This window comes from Heloderma suspectum, chromosome 6, assembly GCF_057233095.1.
Source record: "Heloderma suspectum isolate Gila_16-S chromosome 6, 16-S_ref, whole genome shotgun sequence".
Taxonomy (NCBI): Eukaryota; Metazoa; Chordata; class Lepidosauria; order Squamata; family Helodermatidae; genus Heloderma; species Heloderma suspectum.
Window position 1 is genome coordinate 71266002 of NC_139463.1, and position 25744 is coordinate 71291745.

At 48.5% G+C, this 25744-nt stretch overlaps 1 long non-coding RNA gene across 1 annotated transcript; it reads left to right on the forward strand.

Moving 5' to 3' along the window:
* Nucleotides 1-72: 72 nt before the first annotated feature.
* LOC146341126 (uncharacterized) lies at nt 73-22933 on the forward strand. Its single transcript, XR_014783839.1, has 3 exons — nt 73-184; nt 7624-7690; nt 21956-22933. It is a non-coding gene; the product is annotated as an uncharacterized LOC146341126 (long non-coding RNA).
* Nucleotides 22934-25744: the final 2811 nt, after the last annotated feature.

Below are 25744 nucleotides of genomic sequence, written 5' to 3' on the forward strand. Positions count from 1 at the left end.
ACATGCAGGAAGCTTTTTACTTGGGGGGAACAAGTATTAAAAAATATACCACACACACACACACACCCCTGCAGTATGAAATGGCACCAATCAGAATTCTAGTACTTCGGTCAACCACATGTCCTTCTTTGAGGCTCACATAGGTCATGGTTCCATCAACATTTGAGGCCTAGAAAAGTCCATGGTGAGTGTTTCCAGGATCTGCTCCTTGCCCCATAGTTTTGGGACTGGAGTTCTTTGTGCCTCTCATTAATATTTATCCCTTCCTTGATTGCTGAATGAAAATCGAGCTGAGCAAACCATGGAAGTTTGAATGGTAGGCCCTTGCTGCCAAAAAGCAATTGCTCTTGTGAGCTAGGGAAATAAAGATACAAGATTTAAGGACACCTTTTTCTTTTTAAAAGGACACCTTAATGGGGCTCACAGATTATGGATCAGTGGACAATATATGACCCAAAACTGGCATGATGCAACGTGTTGTACTATATTTCTAACGTGCTTCATCCCAAGGGAACAGGTGAATGACAGCTCGAGAAAAAACAAGCCGAAGTCAAGCGGTAAAATTTTGAAGTACAGAAACTCATAATGACAACCCCATTGTCCATATTGTCTATAGCCACGCCCCTAAACGGAATCCATAGTCACGTCCTGGGGAGAGAGAGAGAGAGAGAGAATCTCCTGCCTTGCTATTATTTATACTCAAAGCAGCTAAGACTCTGGTTAAAAACTCCATAATAAAAATTAAAAACGGACATTCAAAACCAACAAGAAAACAAACAAAACCACTTAGGATGCCTCGAGGCTAAAGGCTGCTAGTGCTACTAATCAAAAGACATTATGGCCAGGTTCGCACGATCACAGGGGTCAAAGAAGCCATCGTAGCTTCCCCCACCCCATGTGTGCTCCCGGTATTTACATATTTACCTGTGCTGCAGCACAGGTTGGCGTGTCATTTGAACCCAGTGCGCAGCGCAGCGGGGGTGACTTCATACCCAAGCTACAGCCCACGATGTGCAGTAGGAGTTGTAGGGTGGGTATGAAGCCACCATTGCTGTGCCAGGTTCAAATGACACTCCAACCCCTGCTGCAGTGCAGTACGCACAGGGGTGGTAGGAGAAGCCACAATGGCTTCTTTTACCCCTGCAATAATGAGAACTCCATCTCTGAGTCTATTCCATCTTTTTCTCCTTAATAGAGGTTTTGGGTAAGGCCATCAGAGAAGGGGATAGACTGGTCTCCCTTGGCAAGGATTCTAGAGTCTGGGAGCAGCCACAGAGAAGGCCCTTTCTTGAGGTCCCACCAAATAAGCTTGAGATGAAGACAGGATGGAAAGAAGGGCCTTTCCCAAAGGTCTTAAAACTCAGTCAAGCTCTCAATGGGAGAATACAGTCTTTCAGGTAACCCGGTCCTGTAGGTTATAACTAGCACTGTGCAGCCCCCCTCCACCTCGATGGCAGCTTCTGAGGCAGGCCCACTTCACTTCAGGCTGCTTCAGGGGAGCCCCAACCCACTTCGGCCTCCAGAACCGAAGTGGGATTCAGATGGCCAAATCCTTCTCCCCTCCCCCTCCTGCTGCCCCCGCCACGCCAGCCCCCAGCTCCTTACCTGGGCCCTCAGGACACACACCAGCAGCTGTCTTCCTTTTCCAGGGAGTCGTTGCCGCTACTGCCACCATGACCTCCTGGGCCCTCATGATGTGCGCCAGCAGCCCTCTTCCTGTTCCAAGGAGTCGCCATTTTTTAAATGGAGACTCCCTGTATTTGGCTTCTGCTTTCTGGATTCTCCCAGGAAGCACACCCCATCCAGGCCAAATCCCCCAGTTCTTTCGTATTGTTACATCTGCTTCATGCACTTTTCTACAGAGGTAACAAGTTTCTAAACCTCATGATGTTGCTAGAGCAATTAAAAAAAAAAGATGGCTGCATATCTTAAGCATCAGATGCCAAGCGGTGTAATAAAGAGCTTCCCTTAGAGGCAGCCATTTCACTGTGCTTTCAGTTGGCTACTAACATTGCAGTCCTGTCCATGTTTACTCAGAAGTCCCACTGTGATCAATGGCACTTAATCTCTATTAAGTGCATTTTAGGATTGCAGCCTTAAACCCATTTCTGCGCAGCATCAGGAAAAAATATCTCCACCGAAGTGATGGTAACTATCAATTTTCTAAAATACACTGTATGTTATTGCAGTTGTAAACTGGGGCTTTTTCTATGTCTGCAGGGTCTGGAAATTAGTCATTACTGCGTTTAACAACCAGTGGGCTTCGCTCATTAATTGCTCTGCCCCCGACTGTTAAATAGGAAAATGGTTGTTAACTCCAGGTTGAAAACAACCAAAAAACCCACCCAAAAACCAGAAAGCAAGTCAGTCAGGATTGGGGGGATCATGACAGGGATTACTGACTATAAATTCCCTGCAGGTTAATGTCAGTGCTAAAGGTTCCATCCATTGAGGCTTCTACCCGTCTCCCTGTCTCAAGTGAATGTAAATGTAGGCACGGGCACAAGGCACTTTGCTCTATCTGCTGCTACTACTGTTGAGCAGCTATTTTTCCTCAAGGCAAAGCAAAGCAAAGCAAAGCAGCCACCTCAGGTAGTAGATCTGGGGTTCCAGGCAGGATAGCAATATAGCCGTTTCGCACACATGCACTTATGTGCAAGTGCATGTTTTAGTGATATACGGGAATAAGGCACATTTTAGCAATATGGCAATTTTTGCGCAATTTTTCAACGTTTCAATTTATTTTTTACTTATCTTTGTAACAGAATCAGAAAGGGCCACCATCAGCAGCCCTGCTCCTGTAATTGCCATTTTTGGCTGCTCTTGCTCCAGAGCTCTATGGAAGCACTCTGTTAACCACGGGGCCTGTTCAGATGTCACGCTAAGCCATGTTTAGCACCGCTAACCATCTTGCAGCAGGTGGTTAGTGAGCGTGGTTTATGCATGGTTAATAAACCACCATGGTTGGATCTGACCCCTATTCAGACATTATGCTACGCCACCATGGTTAGCTCAAAAACGCTAACCATCTTAGCGTGATGTCTGACCAGGCTCACTATTTTTCCTCAAGGCAAAGCAAAGCAGCCACCTCAGGTAGTAGATCTGTTTGGATTTTAAAAGCAAATCTTTAAAGAAATCAGAAGTCAGGGGGGCTGAGGAGGGAGGAAGAGATAAAGGTGACTGAGGGCAGTAGAGAAATATGAGGCAGACCAGTCCAGAGTGCAGGAGGACAGAGCTTCACAAGTGAGGAACGGAATCCTGAGGTTGAGAACACTGAGGTTCGGGCTGGCCTGGCTGTGAGGCAAAGTGAGGTGGTTGCTGCTGGTGGCGGATCCTTGGGCATGTGGACGGGCTGCGGCAGCAGACCCCCTGGGCATTCCAACTGAGCCCCCTCAGGACGGCAGAGCTGTGTGTGCCACATGACCTGTGCTGCGCCCCCTAAGCTAGGCTGCTGCCCTCAGGTGCAGTGGTGAAGGACACTGTCCCATCACAAGTGTTACATTCAACTGCCAGTCCAGTCAGCTTCTGAATGGGGGAATGGGAGGATGGGCGCCATCTTGCCCATCACCCTGAGCTACAAAATGTCTTGGACCAACCCTGTTTGTAGCTAGGCTTAAGGATAGGGTGGCCGCTTGTGAATTGCCCCAAAAGAGGACGTGCATCACCCCCCAAAGGGTGCCAATTTGCATAAAATTTGCATATCCTAATATGTATGCATAGGTGCATATTTAGAAATAATTACTACACTTCAAATAGAAACAGAGTACATTTCACCATAGTGTGGAAGAATGTGACCAGGTGAATGTGTGCCTTGCTTAGTCTGCTGTCCAGGTGCTGTTGATGGGCAACTTCAAGGCCCTTGTCTCCCTTCTTATGGTTCTTTATCGTTATACCAGACCTGGACCGGACAAGCCTTCAAATCGAGGACTCCTTCAAAACAGAGGACAGTCCTGTGTAAAAGAGGACCCATGGGCACCCTACTGAAGGAGTGGCATGTCGGGAGAAGAGAGGGTGGCCATGGGTCCTCTTTTACAGTCCTCTATTTGAAAGGCTGCTAGAGGACTGTTCTCTATTTTGAAAGCATCCTCTGTTTGAGGGGCTGTCCTGTCCAAGTCTGGTTTAAAGATGGGAGGGGGGGAACCATCACAAGGAAGAGATGAGCCTTGAAGCTGCCCAGCGATAGCACCTGGACAGCAGACTGAGCGAGGCACACAGGTCACCTAATAAGTCTTTCACTTTACGGTGATGCATGCTGTATTTCTATTTCAATTACAGTAATTATTTCTAAATTTGTATCTATACATGTAAATTAGCATATGCAAATTGTATGCAGATCAGCTGCCTCTTTTGTCCCCTTTTTGATGATGCGTTTCTGCCTTTTTGGTGATGCAGTTCCTCTTTTTTGGCAATAAGTGGCCACCCTAGGAGAAGAGGGCATGGTGAAAGAATCCACTTTGCTGTCTGTTTCTCTGCCTCAGGTGCACACAGGGCCTGAGAGCCAATATGGTGTAGCGGTTATTATGTCAGACTAGTATCGGGAAGCCCTGGATTCCAATCCCTGTTCAGACGCAAAAATCACTGGGTGACTTGGGGAACACTCACTCGAACATACATGATGGGGCTGCTGTATGGATGGCGGGGTGGAGATGGGGACTGTACATTCCTCTGAGCCCCTCCCTGAAGGAAATATAATAAATAAATGTGTGACCCACCAAGCCAATGGCAGACTATTCACCAGGAGCTTGATGAACCTGCCTGATATTTTGCAAAACCAGAAGGACCGTCTAGCATTTGGCAATTCTCAGTGTGTAGCTGGTGAGCTGCATGTAGGTCACCAATTGTGCTGGACGGCCCCATCTGGATTTTCAGCCCTTGCTATGTCGCCCCCAGCCCCCCATGGCTCAGGGTGGGTTCCAACCAACATTTAAAAAATAAATAAAACATACATGGGTGCAGACGCCGGCTGTTGGGCCTCTCTCTCGCTGTGATTACTATCAACTTCCCTGCCGCAACTGTGCTGTTCCCATTCTTAAATTAACAGCTTCATGTAATTGCATTGCGAGTGACAGCTTGAATCACAGCAGGCCTCGTGAATAGGAATGATTCAAGCCCCACACACCACCACTGCCACTGCCAGGAAGCTATTTTTAACTGGCGCTGAACAACAGATGCTGCCAAAGCCCTTCTGGAGAGTGTGTGTGTGGGGGGGGAACGGAGGGCAGGCTGGGTCTGAATGCCGCCTCTGTTTGCTCTTGAGGAGGCTTTGGGTCTTCAAGGCTTCAGCGCCTCACCAGGGATGCCTTCTTCTTAGGAATATAAGGAGGACAGCCATGTTGGCTCAGAGACACAGGCCACAGAGCTCCACATTGTCTACCATGCAGAGGTTGGCTCAGCCGTGAGGCAAGGTGAAGCAGCCATCTGGAGTGGTGCATTGGTGCACCATTAAAGGTGGCAGAGCAGGACATGGAGAGATCTGACCTCTGGGGCATCATCTAACGTGAAGTTTGATTGCTCAAGCACCACTGAAATGAATGGGAGGCTGTTCAAGAGCCCTGCTGTCCACTATTCAGATGCATGCCTTGATTGTGTTTCTGAACACACACACACCTTTAAGTCTTAGGCTTTCTTCACACGGAGCTTTTATCCTGCTGTTGAGATGGCTCTCCCATAGAAGTTTGCGGGCTCTTTACCTGATGTTGTGAACCTCCAGGGTGTCTCCTGCACCAAATGCCCTTTGTTCCATTTTTAAAGAGATCGCAGATCATGAGCTATCAAATTACCCTGTTGTGTTCTGCTTGAGTTCCCTCCATGAAAAGAGGAAAATCGGTAAGAAGAGGAACGAGATCAATGAAAGATATGGAAGACTCAGATACAGGGAGAAGGAGGGGGAAAAGGAAGAGGGGGAAAGAGGGAGTTGTCGTGATCCTGCATTTAAAATGGAAGCAGAAAGCCCCATTTTAAATGCAGGATTTTAGGCTGGTGTAGTGATGCTCTTAGTTCTCATAAATAACCAATGAGTATTCCGGATGGTACCACTTCAAATTGTAAGAGTTCACATGACTGAATCCTCCTCCATATTAAATAAGTCTCTGTGCATAAAAAGGAGCTTGCCAAGGAGAACAGTTCTAGCCTAGCCTTCTCACTGACCACTAATTTTCTAGGTGAAGGGATTCATTATTATTATTATTATTATTATTATTATATAATCTTCAGATATCACTTTTCCATAAATATCACCAACGTGTCATACAACAATTCAATTAAAAAAAAACATATTAAAACCGCTGTTGTTACTATTACTGCATGGAGGAATGTTCAGTTATGTGAACCCCTACCTGCAGTCTGAAGCGGGACAATCCAGAAACAGGTTGACCTTATTTGGCATTTGTGAGAGCTAAGCCATTTGTGAGAGCTAACTGAGGGTCCCCCCCAGTGCTCATGAGTTTTACGGACAGCAAGCGCACAACTCCTTCGAAACCCAAGCTGCCCTCCTTTACATGTGGGCTGGGTTAGGGCCAAGGACAGCTACCAGTACTTTCACCTTCTCTTGACATTACCCAGCCATTGCATCAGCAAATATGTAGAGCTATGAGAGTGTGAGTGCTTCAAAGCCAATCACCAAAGTGATAGGATTGGAAGACACGGGTGTGCCCTGAGAGGTCCTGGAAAGGCACTAGTGACCTTGACCGTGCCTGAATTCCAGAGAATTATGGGGCTTCTGTTACTCCAGAAAATCATGTGTACATGTCTTCAGGGCTGGCCCTCATGTTAGGCAGAGTCTCAGATGACTGATACTGCGGGGTGGCAGTGGGGGAGTGGTGGTGAGGTGCAGCCGGCCCTGTGCCCCTAAGCTAGCCTGCTGCCCTCAGCTAGAGTGGAGGATGCTGTCCTGTCACCCAGGTCAAAGCAAGAATCAACTGCTAGTCTGGTTGGCTTCTGTATGAAGTATGGGGGGTGGGTCCTTCACCTCAGGCAGCAAAATGTCTTGAGACAGCCCTGCACGTGAGCCAAATCATATATCTTTGGGTCGTATTTGTGTGCTTGTCCAGAAATGCCCGTTCCTTCCACTGAGAGGCTCACGCTTGCCTGTTTTTCTTCTTGCGGGGCTTCAGAGGACGTAGCACCAACCTCTGGTGTTCATGAGCTTTCCCCTAACGCTCCAACTGAACATTCAATAAGGTGGCCATATATCCTTTTACAGAGGACAGGCCTCTATTTCAAGGACTGTCAGAAGACAGATCTCTATTTCGAAGGTGTCCTTTATTTGATAGGTTGTCCAGTCCAAATCCTGTTTAAAGATAACTATCAGAAGGAAGAGCTGGTCCTTGAAGGTGTCCATCAACAGCACCTGGACAGCAGACTGAGCAAAGCACACAGGTCACCTGGTCACAGTCATCCACACTATAGTGAGATGTGCTGTATTTCTATTTAGGACGCAATTCTGTGCATGCTGGGAGTTGTAGGACTTTTCTCTCTCTCTAAACATGCATAGGATTGTGCCCTTCAAAGTATAATAATTATTTCTAAATTTCCATCTATACATATAAATTAGCATGTGCAACCCTTATGCAAATTAGTGTCCTCTTTTTGGTGATATATTTCATCTTTTTTGGAAATTCGTAGGTGGCCTCCCTAAAGGAGACACATGTTCTCATCAGCTGCATGAATTGGAGTCTCAGTCATCTCACAGGTAAGTGCCTCTTGAATGTTTCCTCCCCTTGTAGTCTTCACTCTTGTCTTCTCACCACCTTCCTGGCCTCCTCCCCTGACTCCCGTTGATCTCCCATCCCCAAAGGGGTGGGGTGAAGCCAGGCAGCTTCCATGCAGGCCCCTGAGGCTCTCCTCAGTGCTCAACATTTTCTAGATGTTCAGCCATTTTGAGACATCTTGGTCACCACCCACCACCCCCATCACACCCAGCCAACTCTAAACACGGCACTTACTGTGACTGCAAGGATTTCCTGAGCAAGATGGGAAGAGATCAATGGCCGTCTTTATAGCTGACAAGATCTCCGGGGTCACTCAGTGACAAGCACTTCAAATTCTCCAGAGTTTGCAAATTTCATGCCATAAATTTTCCCTGGGGTGGACTTTGGATGCCATTGTCTTGGGGTGATGGATTGGGGAGGGTGGAGGAAGAAGGGTCTCTCTTGTTCGTCTTGGCCTGCTTGCTCCACTCAGAGCAAGGAGTCTGGGCTGCCCTAGACTCCCAGCAGAGAAATACAATGGGGCGCTTCTTGGCTCAGAGGCCGTGGCTTTGCCCGTTTGAGTCTCTGCCCCCCTCGTGGAATGGATCTTCTAAAGTATACCAGATTCCCACACAGAGCCCCGATTCAGACTTTTATCTTTGTTTCTGCAAGTCGTCATCTGTTGGAAATCCCATTGTTAGCAGTCAGGGAAGGGTGAAAAGATATATCCTTTGGGATTCCTGAAAAGCTTGATGGCCTGGCCTTGCAAGCTGCTAGAAGTTTAAGAAGGGGGCAGGAGGAGGAATGCGACACCAGCACGTCACAAGCAATGGTGTCATTGCTGGCAAAATATGGATGCTACGTAGATACAGTGACCTAGTTTGCGCATAATGTTAACCCATGGTTTATTTAACCCATAGGTTGTTAAATTCTGGGCTGTGATGTACCAACCCAGCTATGCTAAGAAACCATGGTTTATTAACCCAGAAAGAGAACCCGTGGTTTGTTGTTGGGTGGTCAACTCTCGGTTGTTTAAACCATGGATTGTTGTTACATATGAACCCAGAACCGTGAGTTGTTCATGGGTTGTTTCTCCAGGCTACCAGTGCGGGTGTGAATGGTTAAAAAACAACCAACCACTCTACATGCCAGTACTACAGCGCTGAAAAGGCAATTGGGATACAGGGAGGGAGCAGGTGAAGGAGGAGGGAAGCAAACAACCCAGGAATTGAGAAAACAAGCCACGGTGTGTTCAACTGTCTGCCAGACAAACCCTGGGTAGGGCAGCAAACTATGGGTTAATCATGGGCTAAATAAACCAGGGGTTGGCACTATGTGCAAATCAGGTCACTATCTGCCATCAGTAATGAAAGATGACACTGCTGTCTGCAAGAGTGCAGATTTTCTTGTGTTTTTTTTTATTTCAACCTCTTGCCACTCCTTCCTTTTCAACATAGCTAAGATCTTCTTTGCTCTTTCTTCTATTTATCTACTGAAAAATTGCTTCTGAACTAAAAGTAACACCTAATAGGGTAATATTAGGATGATTAGGGTAATAGCGTTATTAGGACTAATAAGGAAATAGCTTTATTAGGACCAAGTAAAATGTCACAAGGTAGTGAGCAAGCTTGCTTGCTACTTTGTGACATTTTATCTGGACCTAATAAAGACATTATCATACAATTACTTTTGGATTTTTTTCCCCCTAATGGACCAGTACAGCTACCTGCAATTTTTGTAATCTTCTTGTCTACGGTACTTTAATCTTCTCCATCCTAGCTTTTTCTGCCACAGTATCTCTGCTCTTTAATTAATTTAGAATATCTCTGTTTCTGGTTCTGACTCTGGTTCTCCTCTGTTGCTTCTTCTTACACTCCCTTCTGCTTCTTATTATAAAGGCATATCTGTACTTCAGACCGAAGCTCAAGACAGACGTCGCATGCATCCAGCTACATGCTTCCTCCAAAAGGAACTTGTATTTTTCCAACCGCTAATCAAAAAGCAGCTAGGAAAAAGGTTTTGAGGGGGGGGGGGATGTCAGGGCGCGGGGGCGGGGGGAGGATTGAGCAGCTCCTCTTTCTCCCTTTGCTATTCCTCCATTCGAACTCACAGCCTCCCGTGGCTGCTTTTGGCAAGCAGCATGGTGGGGTGCGGGCGGGGGTAACAGAAAGATATATGCTTCTGTTCTTTAGCATGACACAACTACTTTGGGCCTAAAGCTGCTTCAGCGATAATTTTCCCTCCCTGGGAATTGTAGTTGTACAAGTGCACAAGCTTCCTAGGAAGACAGCTTGCCTGACAGCAGTACTGGCCTCCCAGTGAGGCCCAACAGGCCTGGCCAGTTCCCACCCAAACTGCACTGTTCAGGGGGTTGCACTCAGGGCTGGCCCCACAACGATGCAGCCTGATGTGGGAGCATCAGGCACCGCAGAATGGGAGGAGTGGCGAATGGCGCCACTCTTCCCACCCAAAGGGCCTGCCACCTGCTTAGCTGGCTGGGTGACTGGCCAGCCAACCACTCCCACCATCGCTGCTGCCACCGGCTACCAACCTCCCTCCCTCCCTGCTGGGCCAGCCAGCCAACCAGCAGCTTGCCCCCAGGACGTGGGGCCAGCTCCTCCCGGCTCTCCCTCCCTGCTTGCTGGCTGCTCCCACCTTCTGCCCCAGCCACGAGGCTCCTGGGAGACCTATCCAAAATATCACAAGCGGTCCCGAACTTTCATGGGAGCACCTGGGACCTCCTGCAATATTTCAGATGAGTCTCCCAGGAGCCCCACGGCTGGGGCAGAAGGTGGGAGCGGCTGGCAAGCGGGGGCAGGGGGAAGCTGCTGCAACTACCTCCTGGGTACAAGCTGTTGGCTGGCTGGTTGGCTGGAAGAAGGGAGGGAGGTGGCGAGGGGTGCCAATGCCACCAGTGCCCAGAAGAAGCGGGGTGATGCCGGCAGTGCCAGGGGCAGCAACGTGTCTTGGGCCTGGGCTGGTTGCATTAGATCAGCCTTCCCCACCCTGGTGCCCTCTCCAGCTGTTTTGAAGTTCAACTCCCATTCGCCCCAGCTCAAATGGCCAATGGTCAGGACTGTAGTCCAAAACATCTGGAGGCCCCCCCCCAGGATCGGGGAAAGCTGGACTAGATGATCTCTAGGGACCCTCCCAAACCCAAACATCTATGATTCTTTGTGTATGAATCATAAAATAGTAGGGTTGGAAGGGGCCTACAAGGCCATCGAGCCAACCCCCTGCTCAATGCAGGAATCCAAGTATGTACCCTAAGCATGTGCTTCAGATTCTTCCGCAAAGTAGGGGTGTACGAACCGCACTCACCCCTCTGGTCCGGGGCATCCACTGGGGGGGGGGAGGCGATCTATCCCTCCTCCCAGAATCCTTCCTGGCTGGCTCCGCTCTGCGGCAAGTCCACAGAGCCGCCAGCCGGGCCCATCCGCAGCCGGCCTTCCAGCCGCTGCCACGCAAATGGCGTCCAGCGTAGCGGACACCATTTGCGTGCCTCCCTTGGCTGTGATAGGCTACATAAAGATTTACATAGCCTATCATGGCAAAAAGGGAAGGATGCAAATGGCGACCGCTATGCTGGATGCCATTTTGCATCCACACGGGGCAGTGGACGGACCCGGACAGATCCGGAGCCGGCGGTGCCAGCCTGCCAGGTAGGATCCAGCCGGGTCAGACTTCGCGGGGTGGCAGGGGTGGGGTGGTCCGTTCCGCCATGGACTCGGGGGGGGGGCGGATTCTAAGAATCCGACCTCATTGGAGTCCGTGGCAGAATTCTCCGCCATCCCTACCGCAAAGAGCAGGAGTGTCACGGAAGGTCAGTCAATCAATGTAGGAAGTGTTCCCTGTGGATAGAAAGTATGCTAGCCAGTGGTGCAGGTGATCAAGGCTATCAGTGGCTACTAATCCTAATGGCTGTATGCTACTTCCAGTATCAGAGGCAGGTACACCAGTTTCTGGGCAACATGGGTGGGAGGGTGCTGTTACACCTGTGTCCTGCTTGTGGGTTCCTGGTTGACAGCTGGTTGGCCACTGTGTGAACAGAATGCTGGACTAGATGGACCCTTGGTCTGATCCAGCAGGGCTCTTCTGTTCTTCTGTAAGTTCCCTTTTAAACTCTACAATTTTGTCTTGTGCAGTCACACACGCATCCATACTGACCTTCCAACCCTACTATTCTATGATTCTATGACTTCTTAATGTACTCCCTCAAGTAACAGCTTTTGCCTTCTGCTGCATAGCCATTTTAGGGAAGAGGATACAAGTGGGAACTGATTATCTCCAGAAAGCCATTTAAAAAAAAAAAAAAAAGGAAAGGAAGAAAAATGTTGTCTAGTTGACAGTTTACTGCAAAAATGATTTTTAAACCTTTTATTATTTTGCGTAAACAATTTTGCTGAACAAGTAAATGTCTGAGCAGCTTGATTTGAAAATGAAATCCAACTAATGTGATCCTTTGAGAGCCCTTCGTAAGTGTTCCTTCAGCCTCATTAAATGGAATCAAAACTCCCAGTGACAATTCAACCTCAGAGGCTGCTCTGCTCAGGCGTGTGTCCGTGGAAGCTGATAGCGAGTTTTTTCTGTGTTCCGAATCGGCACCACTGCTATTCTGAAGTCCTAACTCAGCACAGGACCCAGCACTTTGTCTCCTAGGCAGCTGCTTCCATCTACAGAACTACTCAGTGCAAAATGCAACATTTCAGGAAGGAGTTTTGGACCTGCAGCCATGAGGCCTGAGTTCAAATCTAGATCAGCCACAGACGTACTCTGCAGCCTCTTGGCTTCAGCTCCTTCACTCAATGTAAAACTGGAATCCTAATAGTTTGCTGCACAAGGTTGTCTCAATGTTTTGAACATCAGGGCAGCAATGAAACTGACAAGCAAGGGAAATTTGGGGGTGTGAACTCAAGCTCGCTTCTAGGGCAGACTAGCAAAATAGCCACCAAAAGGGTAGGGGTGTATGGATTTTGTAAATATGTTCCGTCTGAGTTTCACAGATTGTCAGGTGCCTTTCGTTCCATCATCTACTCATTGACAGAATTGGATTTTTTTCCAATTTCTTGAATTTGTGCAAATTCAAACTTGCAAAAATGCTCAAATCCACACACCCCCTTGCACAAATTCCCCCCAAAATGCATTTCAATATTAAATGCATTTTCATGTTTAGCCTATGGGGAAATGCACATTTTTGGACTTTAAAAAAAAAATCACACATTTTTCTATGACTAAATTTGTGTAACATTCCAGAAAACAAACAAACAAAAATCCACAAGTCCGTGGAATCCATGCAATTTAGGAAAAGCCGGTCCACTGAGGAATCCACAGGTCAGATTCATGGAATCTGGACTAATTTGATCCTGTTGAGGATTTCTCTGACATCCCTACCATAGGATACGAATTTGCACAGAGTAGAATAGCTGTGCTCGTTGTTGCTCACCTCTGTGTGTCCACCTTCATTCTTGAACCTTTGCTTACCCACCTGTTAAGCATGGCAGCCTTTTCCCCACTATGACCACTGCTTTCCTTAGATTAAAGTGTGTTGGTTGCTAGACATGCAAATAGGTGTGAGATGAGAGTGGAGATAAATGTGCCAGTTGCTCATGTCATACAACACAGTGATGGCTCCTCCCTGTCATGTACCAAGGGCATCAAACCAGGGACTCAGATAGCGGGGCTGTACTACTGTGGCATCTTGCATGTGGAGGGAACCGCCTCCCTGTTTTCGGTGGTGCCATTACTGATGTATACTTGAAACCCAGTAGGGTAGGGAAGGAAAGGAGTGAGCAGGGAGGGGCTTAAGAGGCTGTGTGTAATGCGTAACTCGAGCCTCACAGTCTAGATGGTTAGAGTCAGGCCCGGCATCGGCGCCCAGCACCCTTGGGCACCTGTCGGGTCCCAGAGCCCCGACTGCCCTAGATCTCCTGTGCCAGACTGCTGAGTCAGGGAAGCCCACATTGTACATTTTCCATAGTGCCCAGTGCAACTTTACATCAGGTGCTTTAGGACATTCCAGGAAATTTAAGTTGGTGGTTGGTTCCCAGCCATTCGCTGTTGCTGTCAGGTAGATCCACTGCCCCTCCTGTGTCAGGGGCCCACCAGACAGCATGCAGGAACCTAGAAAGCTGCCTTATACCGAGTCAGACCCTTAGTCCATCTAGCTCAGTATTGTCAACACTCTCCAGGGTTTCAGGCAGGAGATTTTTCCAGCCCTTGCTGGAGATGCCGGAGATCGAACCTGGGACCTTCGGCACGCAAAGCACGCGCTCTGCCACTGAGCCACGGCCCCTCAACCTTGGAGCTAGCCCTGGCTGCAACAATGAAACGGGGGGGGGGGTGTTGCTTATGGGTGACAAGGCCATTCCAACAGGTGTCAACCAGGTGGTGGTCATTACTTTGGTTTAATTGACACAGTACCAAAACATGGAATTTGGTTGTGTTGATACAGTGCAATCTCATGGATCTGGATCTGGAGCTGCCTCGTGGGATGAAGGCTGAACTCCACACAGGGCTGGCCCAAGGGATTCTGCTGCCTCAGGAAAAGGACAAGATGGTGCCCCGGCCCCCATCCCACATAGAGAAGCTGACCTGACTTGCAGCTAAATTTTACTTCAACACTGGCAATGGGATGATGACCACCACCGCATATGCAGGCTAGTTTAATGGGTGCAGCAGGGAAGTTTAAGGGGTGTGGGACAGGCCGTTTGGCACACACAGCTCTTTCCTAGAGCAGAGGGGAATGGCAGTGGGGGGGGGGCTTAGAAGGAACAGCTATGGGGCTGTCGCTGCTGCCCCCCCCATCATCTGCTGCCTGAGGTAATTGCCTCACTCTCCCTAACGGCAGGGCCAGCCCTGACTCCACAATATGAATGTACCACACTGCGCACATGCGCACATGAATGGCCCCCGCCTCTTCTACCTAAGCAAAGTCCACAGACAATAGTTTATTTATTAAGGCAGCCTTCCTCAATCTAGCGCCCTCCAAATGCTTTGGACTTCAACTCCCATCAGCCCCAACCAGCAAAGACAATGGCCAGGAAGGCTGGGAGTTGGAAGCTAGGTGGGGATGTTGAGGGCGTCCGGTCTGGGCTTGAGGCCCAGCGATTTCTCCCTGGCTCGGCCCTGCAGACACCAGTCCACAGATCCCCACCCTTGCCCAACTCAGTGCACGCCAGTCCAGGCAAGCCGCAAGCATGAGAATGCCTGCTTCCTCACCAAGCTACAAAATGGCAGCTTGGCCTTTTTTTGGTAAACGGCCATTTTATGCAAATGGCAGCCATAAAACAGCCCATTTATGCAAAATTACAGCTGTAAATAGTCTAAATGGACCATTTATGCCTGTAGTCTTGTGTAAAGGGGCTGCTTTATGGCTGCCCTTTGTGTAAAATGGCCCTTTATGAAAAAGGCAGAGATGCCATTTTTGCATAAAATGTCAGCTCGGTGAGGGACTGGGAGGTTGTGCGCCACTCATCAGGTGCCTGCGGATGGCCCGGCGACTCGCTGCGCACTGCGAGCAGGGTCGGGCAACCAGCAGGGGTCCGGTGAGTAATGTGCGAGGCGAGTTGGGGTAAGTCCATCCATCCCTAAAGCTTGGGCTCCAGTCTGGCTAGACAATCTCCCCCTGACTCCAAACCCCTGTCCCTTAGTCTAACCTGGGCAGAATAGTCTCTGATGACTCAACAGCAGAGTCCTCTGCATATACTCAGAAGCTGACTCTCTTCTTTTCAACTGCACCAGGACAGGCATAGAAAAAATATCCCAGTACAAGCTGTGTTGAGTTCATGCTAAACCCTAGATTTGTCATAGCATTCTCCTGTGTTGTTGTTTTTCCTGGTTTGGGGCTAAAGCCCCACAAAAGGGGCGGGGGGAATACTCTGCACGTGGATTACCCTTTGATGCATCAGCCCCCACAATTCTTTTCCTGGCCCCTGGCAGCTTTACTCCTTTGTCTTCTTTTTCTTCAAAAAAGGTGGGAAAATGGAAATCTGCAAGCACAGCAAGCAGTGATGCTCTCCTCACGGCGCATGGCACGCTTACTGGGTCCTTGCAGAAAGCCTTGCAATAAACCTCCAGAGTTCGCCCCAAGACCTGCGGCAATTAGCAGCTCATCAATTGTTCAAGAGCAGCTAATTAGCAACTTCCACGGGGAATCTGCTCTCAGGAACATCAAGCCGCTCAGGCAGCCCAGATCTGAGTGCACCAGGGGGGTGCCGCTGTCTGTAATTGGAACTCTCTGCTGTGATCCAAGTGGCCTGTGCTGTCTGTCCCCTGGAGGACGCAAGGTGGGCTGGGAAGTGCCCTCAGTTGCAGTTGTCCTCAGCAGCACTGCTTCTTGTGTGGCCTGTGGGAGATCATGAAAAAAGCGAAAAACCCATCGAGCTTGAGCCTCCTCCTTGCGCTCAAAGAGTCCCAACACTCAACAGTGTGTTACCTTTAAAAAGTGGCTTTTACAAAGGCACTACTGGACAGACCCAGCTTTGCACCAGTTGGAATAGCCCTTAGTTTGGTATAGTGAAGCATTCAAGCAAATTTACAAAGTTGTCAGAATTGGACACATTGTGCCTGCCCTGTCTGAGTGAAGCCATGCATGCCGGCACCCCTAGGCATGGCCCCTGCTATGGCACATGTCCCCCTGAGGGAGGGGTTTGTCCACTCCGTTACCTGAAGGGGGTGCCCCAGAGCAGGGGGGAGTGGCAGGCGTATAACTTTGTCCCTTGGCTTACTACTGGCTTCAATCTGTATGCACTGCAAAGCTATGCGCTAGTTAGGGAAGTCTCCCCCTTTTGGCTGAAGATACTACTGCAAGCTTGAACCACATGGATACATTTAAATTTAATTAAATTAATTAATGCATTTCAAAAACAAAATAACCCCCGAGGTGCACACTCCTAGGGTTTCTTTAGTATGCATGCCAAGTGTCAGGTGTCTAGGTTTCATGGTCTTGGTGCTATTAGGGGTGTACGAAAAACACTCACCAGTCCGCTGGGGGGGTCTGCGGGGGGGAAGGCGATCCGTCCCTCCCCCCGGAATTCTCCCCGGGCAGCTCCGCTCTGCGGCAAGTCCACGGAGCCGCTGGCCGGGCCCGTCCACAGCCGGACCTCTGGCCGCTGCCACACAAATGGCGTAAAAAAGATTTACGTAACCTATCACAAAGGCAGGGATGCAAATGGTGTAGCGGACGCTATTTGCGTCCCTGCTCTTTGCCATGATAGGCTACGTAAGTCTTTACGTAGCCTATCACAGCAAAGGGCAGGGACACAAATGGCGTCCACTACACCGGACACCACTTGCTTCCGAAGACAGGCAGCAGCGGACGGCAGCGGATGGCCGGTGGCAGGTAGGATCCAGCTGGCGTGGATTCCCCCAGGTGGCGGAGGTGAGTCTTTCGTTCCACCGCGGACTCCGGGGGGCCAGATTCTTAGAATCCAGCTTCATTGGAGTCCGTGGAGGAATTATCCGCCATCCCTAGGTGCTATGGTGTTGACGGACAGAGGGACAGATGGTTTTTATCTATATAGGAATATGTTTGTGTGACACTTATTACTAGAGATCTACCGGACTGATTTGTCTGTTTTTTAAAAAAGTGAAGCTTGAGCAGTGTAGACGTGCAGAAAATTCTGAAACTTTGGAAAAAGTTCAAGCTTTGGGCAGCTTGGGAAGGGAGAAAGGAGAGGGAAAGGACTACAATTCCCATCATGCACTGCGCAAGAAGGGAGAGGGAGCAGCTATTTTCACAAGACTTGCTTAGATGACACCATGAGACTTCAACCCACTCCACCCATCCACTCTGTGTATTCAGAGGAGTCATTGTTGACCACAGAGGAACTACATTTCCCAAGAGGCAAAGGGGGGAGGATGAAAATATGTTTGGCAATTTCCCTTGCAACTAGATCAACTTTACGCAAAATCCACCGATGTAACTTTTTAACTAAACTGACTTATTAACCTTAAAATAAAATTTTAAAATAAATCTACTACCAATAAACCGCAGAGGTTGAGCTTAAAGAACTGCTAAATGATCTTTTTTAAAAAGAATGCACCAAACAGAGCCAGATCTGACATCATGTGTTTTTGACCTCCATTACCAGCATCCTCCTGCTTTCCTTTTTTCTGTTTCAGCTTGGATTTGTTTTTATTCATTTTCCTTCACAGGCAGGTTTCACAGGGCACTGCTAGGCCTCAGGGCAGTTGCTAGGGGCAACGGCCATGCTTCCCCCCCCCCCATTGTATTGTTTCGAATGGGATGAATCAGAGAGCGAGAAGGGAGGGGCTGCTGTTGCTGCTCCTCCCATGATGCCCTATGTGTGGATGGGAGTTGTGTATTTGTGTGTGTGAGAGAGGGGGGTAATGGGTAGGGTGACACGGCAGGAGTGGGTGGAGTACAAGACCGGCGCCATATTGGATGGCTGTGGCTCAGGGCAGGTGAGAGAAAGGCAGCATTTTTTTCTTCTCCCCCCGCCCTTCTGAAAACGGTTCGCTTTTCAGACCCAGGTGAAGGTGGGGGTGCAGGTGGGGCTTCTTGGGTGGGGGCTTGGACCACCCCCTTTCCCTGCAACCAAGGAGGGGTGGGTCTGTCTATGCTTTCATGTAATGGGAGGGGGTTCTTATTGGAAGGTGGGAGGCTAATAGTGTGGGTGAAGGAGAGGAAGGGAGGTGGGTTGGAAGACCCCGTTTGCTATGGCGGGGGGAGGCTTGCTTTAATGTAGTGGGAAGAGGTCGTATTATTGGGTGCTCATTGAAGGGAAGCTGATGCGGGAAATAATTGGAAAGTTGAGAGGGAGGGAAAGAAGGAAATGCCCACTGGAAGTTGTTCCAGTCCCAAGGGAAATGGCCAGACATCTTTTCATCAACTCATTCTCAGACTGCTAGTGCCTGTGGTGGACACAGGCTTTACGCTGGGTATTACAGATCACTGCTACTGTGTGCTTTATGGTCAGCCCCAGAAGTGGCCCAGTTCTTTGACTTGGTTATTCTCAATCCCAGCCTGCATGGAAACTGAGTCCTGGAACAGCAGAACGTCACTGTCCATATGTGCTTACTCCATATACAGTCCAAAACCTGCCTGCTTAGCAGGTTTTCCCCGTAACCAAACCAGGGCTGCCTCGCTCCGCCCAATGGTAGGGCCAGCTCTGAACCAAACACACTGTATACAGATCTATACGAGATCTAAGTTATTTTTTACTAGAACTCCGAGGTCTACCAACGGGAGCTGGGTGGAAAATCGTCTATCAGGGGAGTGGATGTACACTAAGGGTTGGATCCAATGTCATTCTGTCAGTGGAATAGGTCTTCCCTGTCCTCTCCTCCTCCCTGCATCCTTTGCAAATCTGCTCTGGACGGTCCCTCAACCTTCTGGAGCAGATATGGAGGGTGTGTGCATGTGAGTGAGGAGAGGACAGGGAAGTCCCATTCTGCCAGGGGGATCTATTCCACTGTTGGAATTATGACATTGGCTCCAAGCCATATAATTAAGAGACAGCACATACTCAGCCTAAGAACTGGTTTTCAGTTGCAGAACTGAATTCACAGTGCTTTCCTCCAAAATCCATTCCCTGTTTTCCTCCTAAGCGTCATTTCAGCAACAGTCATCAGGAAGACTTTTTTAAAAATGTGTTTTTTGGTGTGAGCCAGGTGGGTGTCTTTGTGTGAGTGTCTGTTGCATATCACTACTCAATTCTTCATCCTTGGAGAGAGAGAGAAGGAGAAACGTTGCTACTTCATTTTATCACAATTATAGACAATTATTTCAGAAGGTATTTTGAGTGGTGGAAATTGTTGGAATGGGTGGGTCAGGGCCAATATGTCTCCAATGAACAGAATTAAAATCAAGTTTTAAATGTTTCATTTTTATCACCACATTTCACAGTTTTATTTTCCTTACAGCTTTGTCCAAACATTTTCTGAATTGTGCCCATTTCATCATTAAACTGCATGTACCTGTTAAACAACTGGGAGTCAGAACTAGGGATGGACAGGTGCCCCCCCATCCAGGTATTCTGGGCACCCACCCAGCCCCTGCCCCCACTCACTGGTCCCTGGACTGCGCTTGAGCCCCTCCTGCACTCAGCAAGCGGCCAGCAACTTACCCGGACCCGTCCGCCTCTGCAGTGATCACCATGTTTTTAAAATCGGAAGTCTTACTCATGTGCGCACATAGACTTATACGCAAAAGGCGCTGTGAATCACCCATATATGCAAGATTCACAGCACTTTTTGCATATAAGTCTATGGACACAGACTTCCATCGCCATGTTTTTTAAACATGGTGATCGCCTACCAATCACCACAGAGGTGGACAGGTCCAGGTAAGTTGCAGGCTGCTCACCGAGCGCGGGAGGGGCTTGAGCTGGGGGGAGGTCTCGGCGGGCGGGACTTGGTGGGTCTGGGTGTGGGCGGTCCGACGGATTTGCAGACTGAAACAGGCGCCCACGCCATCCCTAGTCAGAACCCCTTGCCAATCTGTTGCAAGTCTCCCAGAGATCTCCAATAGATCAGGGGTGAGGATCATCTTTTGGCCTGAGGGCCAAATTCAGTTTTGGAGAAGCTATCGGGCTGCATTCCAGTGGTGGGCAGGCTGAAGGCTAAGGGGGCAGAGCCACAGGCAAAAGGGGTGAGGCCAAAATACAAAAAAAAACCCAGCATATTGTTGCTGAAAGCTCTTACTGCCATTAATGAACTTCTAGGAGAGGCATTTCACCCTTTTAGAATGGGGGGAAGAAACTGCACAAAATGATTGGTGGTTGGGGGAAAGGGGGTGGGGCCTTCTGGGGGACCCCAGGGGTGCCAGATTTGGCCCCTGGGGCTGAGGTTCCCCACCCCTGCAATAGAACCTTATCTGCCTTCAGCCCATCTGTGAGAGCCAGTGTGGTGTAGTGGCAAGAGTGTTGGACTGGGAGCCGGGAGATCCGGGTTCTAGTCCCCACTCGGCCATGGAAGCTCACTGGATGACTTTGGGCCAGTCAAAGACTCTCAGCCCAACCCACCTCACAGGGTTGTTGTTGTGAGGAAAAAATGGAGAGGAGGAGGATAACGTAAGCCGCCTTGGGGTCCTTGCAAGAGGAAAAAAGGCGGGGTATAAATGCAATAAATAAATAAATAAATGCAGTGCAAGCAGCCAACTTTGTGTAAGGTTCTTAAGTGTGGTCTTGCATAAACCACTTAGAGATCTTATGATATCAAGCAGATATAAGTGGTTTGAATCAATAAATAAACCTGCAGAACAATGGCCACATATAATGTATGGACAGCAGGACTGTACCTGAGCCAGCGGAGGCGGGAGGCTCCAATGTCAGTGAGGCAGTACATCCGCTCTGGGTTTCAGTCAGAACCTATCAGAACTCCAAAGGAGCTATCCAAAGTGCTGAACCTTATCCACAAACTGGGTTCAGCACCTCGGATAGCTCCTTTAGCATTCTGACTGGTTCTGACTGAAACCCAGAGTGGGTTCACCGCCCCACTGACATTGGAGCCTCCAGCCTCCGCTGACCTGAGCAATGCTCTCACACAGCTCCCGTTCGTTTCCACAGGGCTTGTGCAAGAGCCCTTCCCAGTGTGTTGTGTGCCATACTAATGGAGTGGGAAGGAGGGCACCATTTTCTGCCCCAGGCCTTCCAGATATCTTGGACTGCCCGTCGGCATGTGGCTCTGTTACTCAGAAGGGCAAAGGGAATGCTGACCCAGAATTCAACCAAAACGTTCTGCCGTTAGGAATCCTCCCAGTGCTACCTAATTTGCAGAAATGTGTGCAGCTCATGGGGGAGAGATACAAGGTCTCCAGGCTAACACACAAACACAGTGTCCAGGCCCCACAATCATGAAGGAGAAGACGAAGAAAAAATGTGTCAGTCAGGCGTCAGTCTTGGCTGAACTCACCCTTGAGATACGCCTCAGACAAAGGGGCCGTTTTTTGGTTCGCCGGGCCTCCTTCCCCAGCCAGCGCAGAAATCATAACGGTCTCACCCTCTGGGATGTGTCACCAGCTGGTGACCGGCTGGTGACTGGGAGAGCACATGATGATTCCCACAGTGGTCAGTGCGTCAATGTGCAGCAGGAAGTTTCAGCTGAGGAATTGGACTGAGGATGTCAACAGTCTGGTGGACTCTTAATAAGCTGGCTTTGAAGCAACACATCTTTGAGCTTCTTCCACATATTTTTCATTTCAAAATAGCCATTTCCTTTTCCTCAGTTGGCAAGGTATCCTGTCTCCTAATCTGGCTGGGCTAGCAGATGGGTGCCAATTGCATCTATCGTGTTTATTTTCACAGGAACGACACCAAACAGTGATAGTGTGTGCTGCAGGGGAAATTCGGGAACAAGCACGGCTGGCGTCAGGAGGTCGACATGTTTGGACAATTGCCAAGGCCCACACTCAGGCAGCAGGGGGCCCACTGCTGAGAACCTCTGGCCCAGCCACAGTTCCTCCTCACTGCTGGGCCCAGTTTGCTCACCCAGTCTATGGCCCAGAGGGGCTAAGCAAGAAAGTGGCAGCTGTGTGAGGAGGAGGAGAGGCAGCTGCTGCCACCAGCTTGCTCACTGTCTCTCTCCCTGGCCAGCAAAACCATCCGTGGCAATGGCGGTGAGGAGGTGGAGGGCACACTGCCCAAGATGGGGCCCACACTGAGGGTGTCCTAAGCAAGGGCTCCAAAATGTGGAACCGGCACTGGAAGCAGGTCTGCATTTTTATTTTTTTTTATTTTGTACTGTTCACACATTCTAAGAATCAGAGGTCCAGAAGGAACCAAAAAGGCCACCTAGTTCAGCTCCTGGTCTGCAGTCCCAACTGACAGAAAAGGAACAAATATAAATTTCTTAACAAGGACCTAAACACCCTGGTTGTATAACCTTAAAAATATGAGCCAGCCCGGGCTTTAAGAGAGAAGGGCCTTGGGGGAGAACCTCCTCTCGGTCCTGCTGCCCTCAGAGACACGTTTGGTGGAAACACAAGACAGGGCCTTCTTGGTGGCTGCTCCCAGGCTCTAACAAAGGGGCTTGGCTCTGTCTTTGTTGCTGCCAACAGGCAAAGACTTTTTTTTATTCAGGAAAGCCTTTGGCATATAAACTGATCTGTTGTTGAAGGAGTTTTTAATTCGTTGTTTGCTGTTTATTTCTTTTACCGTTAAGTTTTTAATTGTGTTTTTAATTTATTTGTTTTTATGTTATGTTTTCATTAAGATTTTGTTTTTAATCTATTGTATTGTTAACTGTCTTGAGTGCCATTTTTTTCTGGCAGGAAGGCAGGATCTAAATAAAACAAAAAGAAAAAGAAAAATTGTCTGTCCATGGCGGTATCGCTCAACACTGAGACATCAGAAAATACACAGTTGTATGCTTGGCACAATGTCAGTTTGGATGGCAAGGCCTGCTCTCCCAGTAAAGTACTTCTCTGTTCCTCCTGAGGGAGTTGGTTGGTTGGTCATGTGCTCAAATGTTCTAAATTTCTAACCAATATCCATCCTATTTCCGCTGTTCAGGTTTATCTTTTGTCCCCCATGTGTCATTGATTTGGATGAGCTCAATTCCACCATGGCTTTGGCAGCCAACAGCTCATCCCTGGAGGCGTGGGGGGGGGGGGCATTACAATCTTCAACCATCACCAGAACAATTCAGTCAAGAGCCCCCTGTGAATCATAGTTTCTCTTTTTATGAGAACAAACTCTGGCATCCCCAGCTTTCTCTCCCTTTCTTCCACCCCAGATCGGTCCCCTCAAGGATTCCCTATCCCCTCAACCGCTTCCCCCTTCTTCCGGTAAATGGATTATTAGAAACGTTTGCAGAACCTCCGTTCATGACGTCAAAGTCTCCTTCCCTTCCTCCATCCCAGGAGACAAGACACTAGAACAACCCCACACACCTGTAAACACCTTCCCCTTCTCTTCCTTTTCCCTCTTACGTTTCTGCTTCCCAGAGCTGTCAAAACATAAAAGATCTTTTGTGAACGCGGGAAAAGGATTTGCCAGAAAACAAACTCCATTTCCAACCACGCTGACACACATCTGTTTCATGCAGCTGGTCCCCAGTGCAATGGGGGACTTGGGTGTATATGCATTCTTTTTTTCTTTTTAACAAAACAGGAACATGTTTGTAGCCAGAAGTAAGATCAGCCATGAACTTGTCTTCAGTGCACAGGGAGTTTCATACAGAGTGGAACATGGAGGTCATTTCTTGGATGTTGGATGGAGAAAGACCCCCAATGGTTCAAGATCCTCTACATCTGGGTAAGCTTTCTCTGGATATGGTGCGGGTTGAAGACACGCATGTTCGCTCCAGCTGCTTTTGAGGCCACCCACCATCTCGCTGGCTGTTTGTAAATAACCGCAGCTGTTTGTTTCCCCCCACCAAGCCCTTCCCTAGGGGGGGAAAACAGGTCATGCGTCTCAAGGGACTCTTACAGGATCTGCAAGTTGTGGATGTGGTTATCAGAACTAGGGATGTACAGATTTCATAAAATTCATTCCATTCATGTTTCGTGGATTGTCGGGTGCTTTTTGTTCTGTCGTCCGCTCATTGACGGAATTGGATTTTTTCCAATTTCCCGATTTTGCGCAAATTCACATTTGTGTAAATTTGTGTTGGCGAGAATGCGCAAATCCCATGCAAATGCACACATCCCTTCCCCAATGCATATTTTTGTACTTTAGCCTATGAGGAAAATGCGCATTTCCAGCTGGTGTTTTTTTAATTTTATGTATTTTTCTACAATTAAATTTGCATAAAATTCTGGAAATTAAAAAAAAAAATGTTCGGAAGTCCGCAGAATCCATGCAGCTCAGGAAAAGCTGGTCTGCTGTTGGATCCACAGGTTGGATCCACAGAAATCTGAACTGATTTCATTCCATTGAGGATTTCTCCAACATCCCTATTGAGAACCAGACTTAGTTGGCAGAGAACCTTGGGGCAGTGATAACATTAGTGTGCTGGGCTATGCCATGCCCTGACCTCTGTTTGCAGTACAGAGATGTGCAGTGTAACCTTCACCTTTGCTTGATCTCTTTGTACTTTCCATTTCACTCTACAAGGCTCTGTATCAGCCAACTTCATTCAAAGTTCACTAGAGCAAAGGTGGGCAGAAAGTAGATTGGCATCTACTGGTAGATTTCTGGGTGATTAGTAGCTCAGCATGGGTTTCTGATTCCCAATGGCTTAACAGTAGGGACAACAAACATCCTTATTTTTCTTGTAAAATCCTTATTGAAATCAAGGTGGCAAGGGGGAGGGACAGGGAGAGATTTGATGGTGTGTGAAAGGATTTTTGTGTGTGTTCCAGTTCTGCTACTGAACAATTCCTGGGCTGCATGTGTGCTCAGAAGCACCTTGTTCTTCAATTCAGTGTCCGTCTTTCTGAGCCCCTATTTTGCACCTGGCTCTGGTTGGTAGACCTGAGGGTTCTAGCAAAAAACGAAGTATATCCTGCAGGCCTAAAGTCTGCCCACTCCTGCACTAGAACACAATGAACACAATCAATGTGCATTGACGTGCATTGTGTGCTTATTTCTTTAGCTGTTAACAGGTGGCACTCACAAGTGTTGTCTACATAATAAGGCTGTAGGATCCTGCATCTTATCCCCAAGGTTTGGTCCGTTGCAGACTTACATCTTCAAAACAAGATGGAGCAAAAAGGATACCTGCCTTTTTATATGGCAGGTATTTTTCACTGTCATGAGAGCAAGTGCATAGCAATGAATTGAGCTGCATAAACAGGTACTTCTAATCCCAAGTCCTCTCCCTTTACCACCAAGCAATTTGCTGCTCTTGTAACATGAAAAATTAAAAGCACTCAATGAATTTCCTATATCTGTAATTCTCAGATTCAGATAAAATCAGATGTCTTTGAATCCCACAAAATTCAGGCTATGGCTGTAAAAATCAGTCCGGTTTCATGCATGAAATGTGTATTAACAGCATATTCACTTGAAAGGGAGTCCTGTTGTGTTTGGTGGGGGGTTAGTCCCAGGTAAGTGTACACAGGGTTGCAACCATAGGGGGGTTAATTCAAACCCGGGTCTCACAAGACTAGGGTGTCAAACCTCTTTCAGTCGAAGAGCCGGTCAATTTCA